Source organism: Acanthochromis polyacanthus, chromosome 22 (assembly GCF_021347895.1).
Source record: "Acanthochromis polyacanthus isolate Apoly-LR-REF ecotype Palm Island chromosome 22, KAUST_Apoly_ChrSc, whole genome shotgun sequence".
Taxonomy (NCBI): domain Eukaryota; kingdom Metazoa; phylum Chordata; class Actinopteri; family Pomacentridae; genus Acanthochromis; species Acanthochromis polyacanthus.
In genome coordinates this window covers 2,505,291-2,516,658 of record NC_067134.1, presented here as the reverse complement: position 1 = coordinate 2,516,658, position 11,368 = coordinate 2,505,291, and the positions used below count along the sequence as shown (strand labels likewise).

At 38.0% G+C, this 11,368-nt stretch overlaps 1 protein-coding gene and 1 pseudogene across 1 annotated transcript in view; both read left to right on the top strand.

The window, feature by feature from the left end:
- Positions 1–2,562, top strand: part of LOC127532022 (homeobox protein GBX-2-like) — a 2,755-nt pseudogene extending 193 nt beyond the window's left edge.
- LOC127531941 (NLR family CARD domain-containing protein 3-like) overlaps positions 1–11,368 on the top strand; it is a 119,478-nt gene that overhangs the window by 62,220 nt on the left and 45,890 nt on the right. The window lies entirely within an intron of this gene.

The following is an 11,368-nucleotide window of genomic DNA, read 5'->3' as shown; positions in this document are numbered from 1 at the left end:
GGTCGGTGGTGCTGCAGCCGCCGCCGCCCCCCGCCCTGCAGCCGGCGCTGCCCGCCGGACACCACCCGCCGCTGCCCGGCCTGCAGGGCGGCTTCTGCTCCAGCCTGGCCCAGGCCTGACGCAGGGCATGGCGCTCACCTCCACCCTCATGGCGTCGCTGCCCGGCGGCTTCTCCCCGAACCAGCAGCACCAGGAGGCGGCCCGGAAGTTCGGCTCGCAGCCGCTGCACGTCTTCGACAAGAGCCAGGAGCTGCGGCTGGACGCGGAGGACGGGAAGAGCTTCCTGCAGGGGAAGGAGTCCGCGCTGCCCGCCTTCCACGACCCGGACACGGCGGTGCAGACCTCCACAGGTAGGCGGGCCGCTGCCGCTCGGTTACCGGGACAGGACGCTCCGTCCCGGGCAGAGAGACGGAGGAGGAGCCGCCGATTCACCCGGAGCAAATTATCACCTAAAATCATTGATGTGTTTTTAAAAAAACATATTTCTGGTTTCATCTGCTTTATCAGATACTAAGAAGAATAAGTAACATTTAAATAGATTAAATCTAATCAATTAAAAATATAATTTAAAGAATAAACAATCATTTTAATTAATTTCTGGATTTTTGCACTAAAACGTTTAAAATATCAACATTTCATTTCAAATATTTTTATTCTTTTTAACGCGGATTTAAACTAGAAATGAAATCAGATTTTTATTAAATGTGTCATTTAGTCAAACAGCTTCTTTTGGTTTTTATTTTCTGCGGGTTTTAAATAATCAACAGTCACCATTTATTTTTATTATTATTAGTATTAAATGTGCCGCCGGAGGCTCTGATTATTTTCTGTGAATCAACATTTCATTTAATCAACAACTAAACAATCAGATTCACCTGAAATGACTTTAATCTGTGTATTTATTTATTGGAGATAAATCTTTTTATTAAATCATTTATTTAAATCTTTCGCTCCTTTTTTATTTTCCAGTCTCTGTGGAGCTGAACTAAAAATCTCTTCCGTCTTTTCTCGGGTGCTGATATCAAACAGACACATTCATCTCCTCTTGAGTTCATTATTCGTGATCACATCTGACATTATTGAGTCTCCAGCAGCTCCTGGATGGAGGCCGCTCACACGCTCCGTGCGTAATTACGCGTGAAACCAAAACTCCCCGCAGAGAGCAGCGCGCGCTGATCCGCTCTGATCCAAACACTGATCCGATGATGGATATTGACACGAGACGGGACGGACCCCCTCCTCCCCCTCCTCCCCTTCCTCCCCCTCCAGCTCCAACATGTCGCCGCTTTTACACAAATTTATTCTCCGAATGTTTCCATCAACGAAATACCAGAAATTCAACGTTTTTAATTCATCTGATGATTAGATGTAATTATAAAGAACAGAAATAATATTTTAGATATTCCATGGATGAAATAAAACTTTTTAATCCAAACTAGATGAAAACAAAAAACATTTTTTGTGTTTTTGTATTTTTTTTTGTGCGTAAAATCTTTTTTTTTTTTCCTCCGCAGCCAAAGACTCCAAGGACGAGGACCGGAAGGACGAGAGCTTCTCTCTGGACAGCGACCTGGACTACAGCTCCGACGACAACCTCACGTCCATGTGCCACAAAGAGGACGCGGACGGCGGCGGCGCTCTGGACGACGGTCCGCTGCTCCACGGCTCCTCCGGCGGCGGCTCCGGTTCGGGCGGCGGCACCGGAGGAGGCGGCGGGAAGAACCGGCGGCGGCGGACGGCGTTCACCAGCGAGCAGCTGCTGGAGCTGGAGAAGGAGTTCCACTGCAAGAAGTACCTGTCGCTCACCGAGCGCTCGCAGATCGCGCATGCGCTGAAGCTGAGCGAGGTCCAGGTGAAGATCTGGTTCCAGAACCGGCGCGCGAAGTGGAAACGGGTCAAAGCCGGGAACGTGAACAACAAGTCCGGGGAGCCGTCCCGGAACCCCAAGATCGTGGTTCCGATCCCGGTGCACGTGAGCCGCTTCGCCATCAGGAGTCAGCACCAGCAGATGGAGCAGAACCGGCCGTAGAGGCGGAACCACCGGGGCCGGTACCGGAGCCGCGACCGGAGCAACCGCCAGAAGAAAAACTGACAGAAAGAGTCGCGAAACTCCAGAGAATCTTCCGGATAAACTGATGAAGTGTCAGCTTCTGTTTTAGAGAAAAGAAAAGAAAGAAATCCTCCAGAAAGTTTAAAAAAAAATCTTTGATTCGGTTTCTACGGTTTGATTTGTCAGAATCTGTGGCCTTACCGGACAAACACAACCTGCAGTTTATTTTCTCTCCGCGGGCTGAAACTAAAACCATCAAAAAGACCCGAACAGCTTAAAATGATTCCAGACTTTTGTTTCTCTGAAGGAGGTTTGATGGAAACTCTGCGGAAAAACGGAACTTTGTGCAGAGAACCTGAGGAGGATCCGTGTGTAAATACCGGGACCAGCGGGACTGAAGCTGCTAATTTATTTATAGAAAAGTGTGCAACAGTGAAAACATTCCCTGATTCTGGAGTAAAAAAAGAAGAAAATATAAAAGATGTGAATTAAAGCTGCTCCGTCTCCTTCTATCCTCCGTTACTTCTCTCATTTCTACCAACAAAACGAGCAGGAGTTGGTTTTTAAAAGCCACAAATCTTAATTTATTCTCCTTTTTTTAACGGATTTAAAACAGAAAACAGTTTAATTTCATTTATTGTTTTATTTCTTTAGCGGAGTCGTTTGAATTTAGAACTAAATCTGCTCATTTGGAAGCTTTTCTCTTAAAATGTGTTTTTTAAACTCATACAAAAGCAAAAATGAACTAATTTCTTCTTTTTATTGTTTAGGCTGCAGCTAAATTTGGTCAAATCTGTGTTTTATTAATTAATTGAAAGCTGTTTTATTGGAGATGTTTGGATCATTTTCAGTTCATTTCATCCAAAAGCTTCATTTTGAGGAAGAAAAATCTGAATTTTAACGTAAATGAATGATAATTATCTAAATAAAAAGGTTGAAATGCCTCCAACCGTTCATTATTTTCACCAATAATTCCTCACACACTTTTCTGTCATTAATTCTGAGTTTTTTCTGGTAAAAGTGGAACTAAAGTGTTTATTCAGGAGATTTTTCTGCTCAAGTTGAAGCTCGACTTGGAGAAATTTGTGTTTTTTGTTCATAAAAAAGAAAAGAAAGACTAATTTGGACGTTTTTCCTTCTGTGGTTTGGAAATCTGTGAGTTTTTAATCAGAAAACAACTAAAATCTGCTAAATTTAGAAGATTTTTCCAGAAAAAAAGTCACGTTTCTGTTTAAACTGGACTCATTTTTCTTCCCGTTAATTAAAAATCTAATTAAAGAGAATCATTTCATCAGAAACAGATCAAAGGTTTTTATTTTTATGGTTTGATTTAAAGTCAAACGATGAAAACGAGGCCTAAAGGCAGAAAAAACACATTTATTTCACTAAATAAAGAAAAAAACGTTTAAATCTGTCGACGTTCAGCAGAAACTAAAGCAGAGTTCATTATTAGACTGAAGAAATGAATAAAAACGGCAGAAATCAGATCATTTGAGACGTTTTCTGCTTTAATTTCAGCTGAATTTGGGGAAATAAATGAACTTTTACTCAGAAATCTGATTTTTTTTAAAAACATTTGTCCTTAAAAAGCAGCTTCAGTCTGAAAAACTGAAAATAAAATGTTTATTTAGGACATTTTTGGGCCAAAATTATCATTAGATTGTGAGAAATGAGTGTTTTTATTCGTTTGTTTTTGCTCTAATTGCAGCTTAGTTCTTAGAAATGTTTGTTTTTAATCCTAAAACTGTTTATTTCTATCATTTTTCTGCTAAAATCAGCAGCTGATTATTGGAAAATGTTTGTTTTCACTCAAACTAAAGCAACAATCTACAAATTCATGACATTCTCCTGCTAAAATTAGAGTTAAATTTGATAAATATGTTTTATTTCTTTTAAAAAGAAGCAAAAATCTTCTCATTTGGAGCCTTTTCTGCTCTATTTGAAGCTAAATCTGTGATTTTTTTTCTCCTAAAACTGAAGGAAACTGTTTATTTAGAACATTTTTCTGCTAAAGTTCAACTTCATCATGAAAAATACGTTAAATTTTATTCAGAATTAACAGGAATCTGCAGTTTTTATACATTTTTCTGCTACATTAAATGATTTTAATCATAAAAAGAAGTTAAATCTGCAGCTTAATTATGAAATGTTTGTTTTTCCTCTTAACAAGGAAAAAAACGGTTTGTTTAGAACATTTTCTGGCTAAAATCACAGCTGATTATTGGAAAATGTTTGTTTTACCTCAAAGAAAAACAAAAATCGACACATTTAGACTTTTTTTCCTTGAAATCTCAGCTGTAGTTTGATAATATGTGAAGTTTATTCCTTAAAATAAACAGAAATCTGATCTTTTTGAACAGTTTTCCTCAAACTTCAGCTTCAGTTTGACAAATCTGTGAATCTTTGCTCATAGAACTGAATAAAAAATGTTTTAGGACATTTTTGTGCCAAAAACATCATTAGGTTCTGAGAAATGAATGATTTTTATCATAAAAAATAATCTAAATGTGCTTTTTCTGCTCTTATTGCAGCTGAATTATTTAAAGAATGTTTGTTTTTACTCAAAGAAAAGAAAAAATCGACACATTTAGACTTTTTTCTGCTCAGATCTTTGCTTGATTATTAGAAAAGTGTGTTAATCATAAAAAGAAGAAGTAATGTTTATTTAGAACATTTTCCTGCTAAAATCAGAATTAAATTAGAAAAATATGTTTTATTTATCATTAAAAGAAGCAAAAACCTTCTCAATTGAAACATTTTCTGCACTAATTGTAGATTAATTTTACTCCTAAAACAGAAGAAATCAGTTTATTTGAAACATTTTGTCCTAAAATCTGAGTTAAATCCAATAAATGTGTTTTTATTCATAAAAAAAGGAACGAAAAGCATCAGTGAGACATTTTTTAACATAAACTCTCAGCTGTAGTTGGAGAAATACGTCAACTTTTACTCATTTATAATTTGTTTTCTGCTCCGATCAAAGATGAATTTTGGAAAATGTTAATTTTTGCTCAAAGAAAAAGCAACAAGCTGCTAATTTCTGACGTTTTTCTGCTCAAACTGCTGTTTGATTCTGGAAAATGTGTTTTATTTCTCACAAAGGGGAGCAAAAACCTTCTCATTTGGAGCCTTTCTGCTCTAATTGCAGATTGATTTAATAACAGGAGAAAACTGTTTATATTGAACGTTTTTCTGCTAAAAATCACAGTGATAGTTGATAAATGTGCGCATTTCTGCTTTATTTTTTACGTTTCTCGTCTCAAAAACAACAAAAATCTTCTCATTTTAAACGTTATTTTCCCTCTCAGGTCGGAGTTCAATTAATAGAAATGTTTATTTTTGCTCAGGAAACAGTTTATTTGGAACATTTGTCGTGATTAAACCTCCCTGCAGGAGTCAGACGGACGCGGAGGATCGAACCCAAACCGGGAGTCCGTCGGTAAAAAACGGATTTTATCCTGGAAACGATCCGCGGGACGAAAATCACACTTTAAAGAGAAAATTAAATAAAAACTTGAAGCCACTAAAATCCACATTTTTTGCTCGTTGTTCGGCCGCAGAAGGACGCTCGGCTCCGTCGCTGTTTGGCGCACCTGTGCGTAATTACGCACTACTCGGTGTCCGAGTCCGTGCGTAATTACGCACAGGTGCGCCAAACAGCTTCAGTCAGAGTTTGGATCCAAGAATGAATTCAAATCTTTCATCTGATTGATTTAAAGAGCAGAAAATAACCTCCACAGGACATACTGATTATCGATCAGTTATTGATTTATTGATCTGACAGAAAATAAACCGATTTGTTTGGGTCTTTTTTGTTAAAAATTTGATTATTGCAGTAAAAAAATAACCAGAAACTTAAAAGGTGGAATTCAATAATAAACGGGGTCCAGGTGCATGATGGGAAATGTAGGAATCCAGATGCCAAATAAGAAAAAACAAGAAAAGCTTTGATTTGTTTTTTTTCTAAATGCGTTTTGATAGAAAAAAATAAAAACAATAAATAAATAAAATCGGACACATTTAGGGCCCGAATGAAGGTGTTTCCTGATGAAGCCGTTAATGAGCGTCGGTAATGGAGCTGCTAAATGAGCCTCTGGAGGCTCTCAGCTCATTAATCCTGGGCTTCATCCCTAAACTCCAAACCAGCAGAGAAGCTGATGGAAGTCTGGAAGGAAGCCAGTAAGCAGCCGCTGAGTCGAGCTTCACTGCTACATTTAATATTTCAAATGGTGCTTGTGCAAAAACAGACAAAAAAATATACTGAGTTTAATGTGATGAAGAAGTTCATGAAGTAGTGACTGAAAGCCCCGGAAAAAGCCAGTAAGTAGAGACTTTGAGCGAGGATTTGTTTGGTAAATTCAGTGTTTTTCAAGGTGCTAAAAAAGACGCTTGAAATTTGTGCAAAAACAATTACTGTCAGGTGTCTCATGTGTTTAAGAAGATCATGCTCCGGTAGTTGAAAGGTCCAGAAAAAACAGTAAGAGGACCTTGAGTCATGATTTTTAAATGTTCTTTTCATTAAAGTTGGTATTTTTATGGGAACACCAATAAAGATTCACAAAATTTCTGCCAGAACACACCAAAATAATTACATGTTGAATGTGCTGAAAAAGATCATGCATCAGTGGTGGAAAGCCCCAGAAAAAGGCAGTAAGCAGACATGAGTGGTGATTATTTTGGTAAATTCAGTGTTTTTAAGGTGCTAAAAAAGAAGCTTGAAGAGAGACGGAGAAATACTTACATCAGGTGTAAAATGTGCTGAAGAAGTTCATGAACTAGTGGTGGAAAGCCCCAGAAAAAGGCAGTAAGCACACGAGTGGTGATTATTTTTTGGTATTTAATATTTTAGATGTACTCAGGAAATATACTGAGCAGAAGTGGACTTTGGGTGGAGATCTTTTAGTGAAGTTAATATTTTAAAGGTGCTCAGAATTTAGCTCAACCTTTGTGCAAATACTCACATAATGTGTCCAATCTGCTGAGGACGTTCATGCAGACAAAGACAGGAAGCAAACTTTGAGTGTTTAGTCAAATGTAATATTTCAGAGGGTCTCAGTAAAGATGCACTCCATATGCTCAAAAACAGACTTGAAATACTCACATAAGGTGCTGAGGAAGATCATGAAGCAGTGGTTGAAAGCCCCAGAAAAAGCCAGTAAGCGGACTTTGAGTCGTGTTTTTACTTTCTGTTTCAGTAAAGGTAGGTAGCTGAAAGCTGCTCAGCAAAGACTCATCTTTTGTGCAAAAACAGGCAAAAAATAATTACACCATGTCTAATCTACTGAGGAAGATCACGTAGCATTAAATGAAAGCCCCGGAAAATGATAGTAAGCAGACCTTGAGTGGCGATTTTAAAATTTTCTTTTTGATAAAGTTGATATTTTCACAGGAACGTACACAGAAAAGATACTAAAGTTCTGTGAAAAAACAGACCAAAGTAATCACATCAGGGGCCTAATGTGTTGAAGAAGTTCATGCACTGGTGGTTGAAAACCTCAGAAAACAATAGTAAGCAGACCTTGAGTGATGATTATTTTTTTCCCTTTGTTTTATTGGTGAAGTGAATGTGACACAACGGACTCATGTTGGGCGGCTAACTTTGGAAGAAGACCATGCAGCGGCGGCTGAAAGCTCCAGAACCTGCTGCTTCCTGTTCGCTCAATAAGATGTGAGGTTTCCGTTAAGAAGCATTAATTCTCGTCTTTATTGAAAAGAGACACATTACAGTAGAAGACTCTGATAGGTAGATTTCTCAACAACGGTACTGTACAGCAAAGAAAAAGTCAACAACAACAACAACAACAGCAACAACAACGACAATAATAATAATAATTAGAATAACAGTGACAATAATGTCTGGATGATAAATCAGGAATAAAACGTGGATGGACTGAAGAGGTCGGCTAAAAATGTACAAAAACGTAGGATTGAGGGGACGGAGTCTTCATTTATAAATAAAGTGGGCGGTCCGGGTGGGCGGGATTTAGGGTTAAAGACTAAATGAGGTTCTGATGTCTATGTACAGGTGTTGGCGGCAATATTAGCGCCGTGATTCATCTATAAGCAGGAGGCTTCAGTTGAGCTAAAAAAAACTATGCTAAAGCTAGTTTGGCTAACTGTTTGCTAGCTGCTGCTTCACAGGACGTGTAAGTCTCTAAATATTTCACGATCGGTGTCACGGGGAAAACAGAGGGCAAGGAAGTTCACTAGCAAGTTGAAGCTACACGTGCTAACATGCTAGCTGCAGCTAGCTCACACACAACTCAGTGCTTTTTGTGAAAACAAATGTGAAAAAAGTACATTTTTCCGGCAATTTAGAGAATAAAATTATTAGACTTTGAAAACAAATGTAGCTAACACCTTGCATCTACCTGCTAGCTACCGTTAGCTAACGAAACTGATCACGTTTGAGTTTAATATTTAGCCAAACTGATCTAAATTTGGACCTGACTCAAAGTTAAGATTACGAATTAGAGAATCAATTTAGGAAAAACCTAGCTAATGCCCTGCTTCTCCCTTAGTTTAGCTAAATAATCAGCTACAAGAAAAGACAACTTGTCGTTAGCTGCAGTTAGCTGACACACGACTCAGCAGTTTTTGTGAAAACAAACAGGTCAAAGGCAACGTTAGCAAGATATCCTTTTGACTTAAAAAGTAAAAATATCACATTCCTTAGCACAAATTAGTAAAGAGAAAAGATAATGTGAAAACAAATTTAGCTAATGCCCTGTGTCTCTCTAAAGTTGGACTAGGCAAATTAACCACAAAGTAACTCAGTCTTGATTCAGACTAATTTAAATTTGGAATCAAAGTTGGGATTAAAAATGTCAGATTTCCAAGCACAAATCAGTTTAAAGAAAAGCTTATCTAAATATTTAGCTAATGCACTGCTTCTCTCTGCTAGCTAACGTTAGCTAACGAAACTGATCATGTTTGGGTTTAATTTGAATCATACTCATCTAAACTGGATTCAACTCAAAGTTAAGAGTACTAATTAGAGAAAGTTTAGAAAAATTGAGCTAATTCCCTGCTTCTCTTTATGTTTAGCTAAGTAATTAGCTTCGATTAGCTGCCGTTAGCTGACAGATGATTCAGCAATTTATGTAAAAACAAAAGTCAAAGTAGACGTTTGCAAGACGTCCCTTTGATTTAAAGAGTTAAAATATCAAATTCCTTAGCACAAATTGGTTTAGAAAAAGGCTAATGTGAAAACAAATTTAGCTAATGCCTTGTTAGCTAAGTTCGGCTCAGGGAATTAGCCACATGCTAACTCAATCTTGACTCAAAGTAATCTAAATCTAGATTCAAAATTAAGATTAAAAATGTCAGATTTCCAGGCACAAATCAGTTTAAACAAAAGCTCATTTGAATACATATTTAGCAAATGTGTTGCTTCTACCTGCTAGCTATTGTTAGCTAATAAAACTGATCATGTTTGGATTCATGACTGAACTAAATCTGGATTTTACTCAAAATAAAGATGAAAAATGTCAGATTCTGAGCACAAATACATTATAAAAAAAACAAAAAGCAGCCAAGTGTCAAAATCTGCAAACGATAGCACGTTAAACGTTAGCTTCAGCTAGCTTTAGTGACAGTTTCTGTGAAAACAAACAAAAAAACTGAATGTAATCATGACAGTAAAAAATATCCCAAAGACAAATGAACCTGGAGAAAAGCTAATGTGACACTAGCACCCTGCCTCTCTGTGTTAGCTAAATTAAGCTAACTTTTGGATTCAGTCTTCACTCTTAATATTTTAAAATTCAAAGAGCACAAACCAGTTGAGGGCAAAGTTAACACAAAAAGAAATGATATGAAAAGTAAAAAAATTATAAAGACTCGAGTCGACAAAACTGTACTGCAAAATGAATTTACAGCCAGCTGAGGTTAGCTAACTGATCGCTAGCTGCTGCTTCACAACAAGTTTCTGTTCTCTAAATTTGTCCAATTTTCCTGCTTCTTGAACCTTCAGAGGGGAAGAAAGTGCAGTTTAAAGTATTATAGGTTGCCTGCAAGCTCAAGCAAAGCTATTAGCACTGTCAGCTTGTTCACTGCTAGCCACAGTTAGCTTCAGGGACAGATGACTAAGCAGCTAAAAGCAGAAGTTCCCTTGTTTTCTCAACTGCTGTGAGGTGAAATTAAAATACTTTGGATTTCAGCTTCAAGTCTCAAAACTCCCAAAGCATAAATCAGCGACCAGCAGAAGACTTAGCGGGAAATTAAGCTAATGTCCTGCTTTATTCCATTAACAAAGTTCAGCTAACTGATCGCTAGCAGCTGCAACAGTTAGCATTGACAAACTCTTTCTGTGCTAATCGGATGTTGCTAATCTTTTTAAAATAAGCTCACTGTTGTTTACACTGTGTTTCTATTGTCCACATATTAGCTAACTTCTCTAAAAGTGCTGCGCCGTAGCTAGTGAGCATCACCATTAGCTTCTATTTACACTTAAATTAACTTTGGATTCCTCAAAATGTTAAAATAGTTCAGAGGAAACTCCCAGAAGCCGCCACCATTTAGAGAAACAACTTGGTGCCTGAATATTAAGACGGAAAACAGATTTTAGTGCATTTCTGTCATAAATTAAAGGACGCCTTCAGATATAAAAACATAAAATCAAAATCACGTCGAAGATTAAAAATGTCGGTTAAACCTCATTATTAGGAGGTCAAATGGCAACTTGAAGGGAAATAAAGGTGTGGCACGTAAAGGAAACGAAGAAGGCAGGCGTGCAAAAGGAAAAAAAAGGCAACATGTTAGTGTTGACGTCGAAGGAGAAACGGTTTAATTACATTTCTACATAGTGTTCTAATGGGAGTATTGCAGCAGTGCATAACGGTGACGCTTTGATGAATATTGCTCAAATACACAGTCGGGTCGAGAGCTAAAGTCGTAGAAGAAGTCAAACGTGGAGGTTTCAGCAGCTTCGTTCCTGATCAGTCAACACATTTCAAAAACCAAAGAAATCAGCATCAGCGGCGTCAGAAACACCTGAAATTCAGCCGCGACACTCCGGATTCATTCCAGTTCTTCCGCTAGCGGCTCCAACAGGTTTAACTTGTCACTGTTTAGTGGTTTCCACATCCCAGTCCTAAAACGATCCAGGGAACAAACAGAAAACTGGAGAACAGCAGAATGGACATCCAGTTTGTTACCTCGAAGTTCTCCAAACTTCAAAGTGGACCAAACTAGACCAGATTAGACCTGGTCTGACTTAAAACCTGACCAGATTAGGACTCAGGTTCAAGACTCAGACTTGCCCATGTATAGTGACCTCTGTGGTGTAAAATCTTTGATTGAATTTGATTTGCTGAA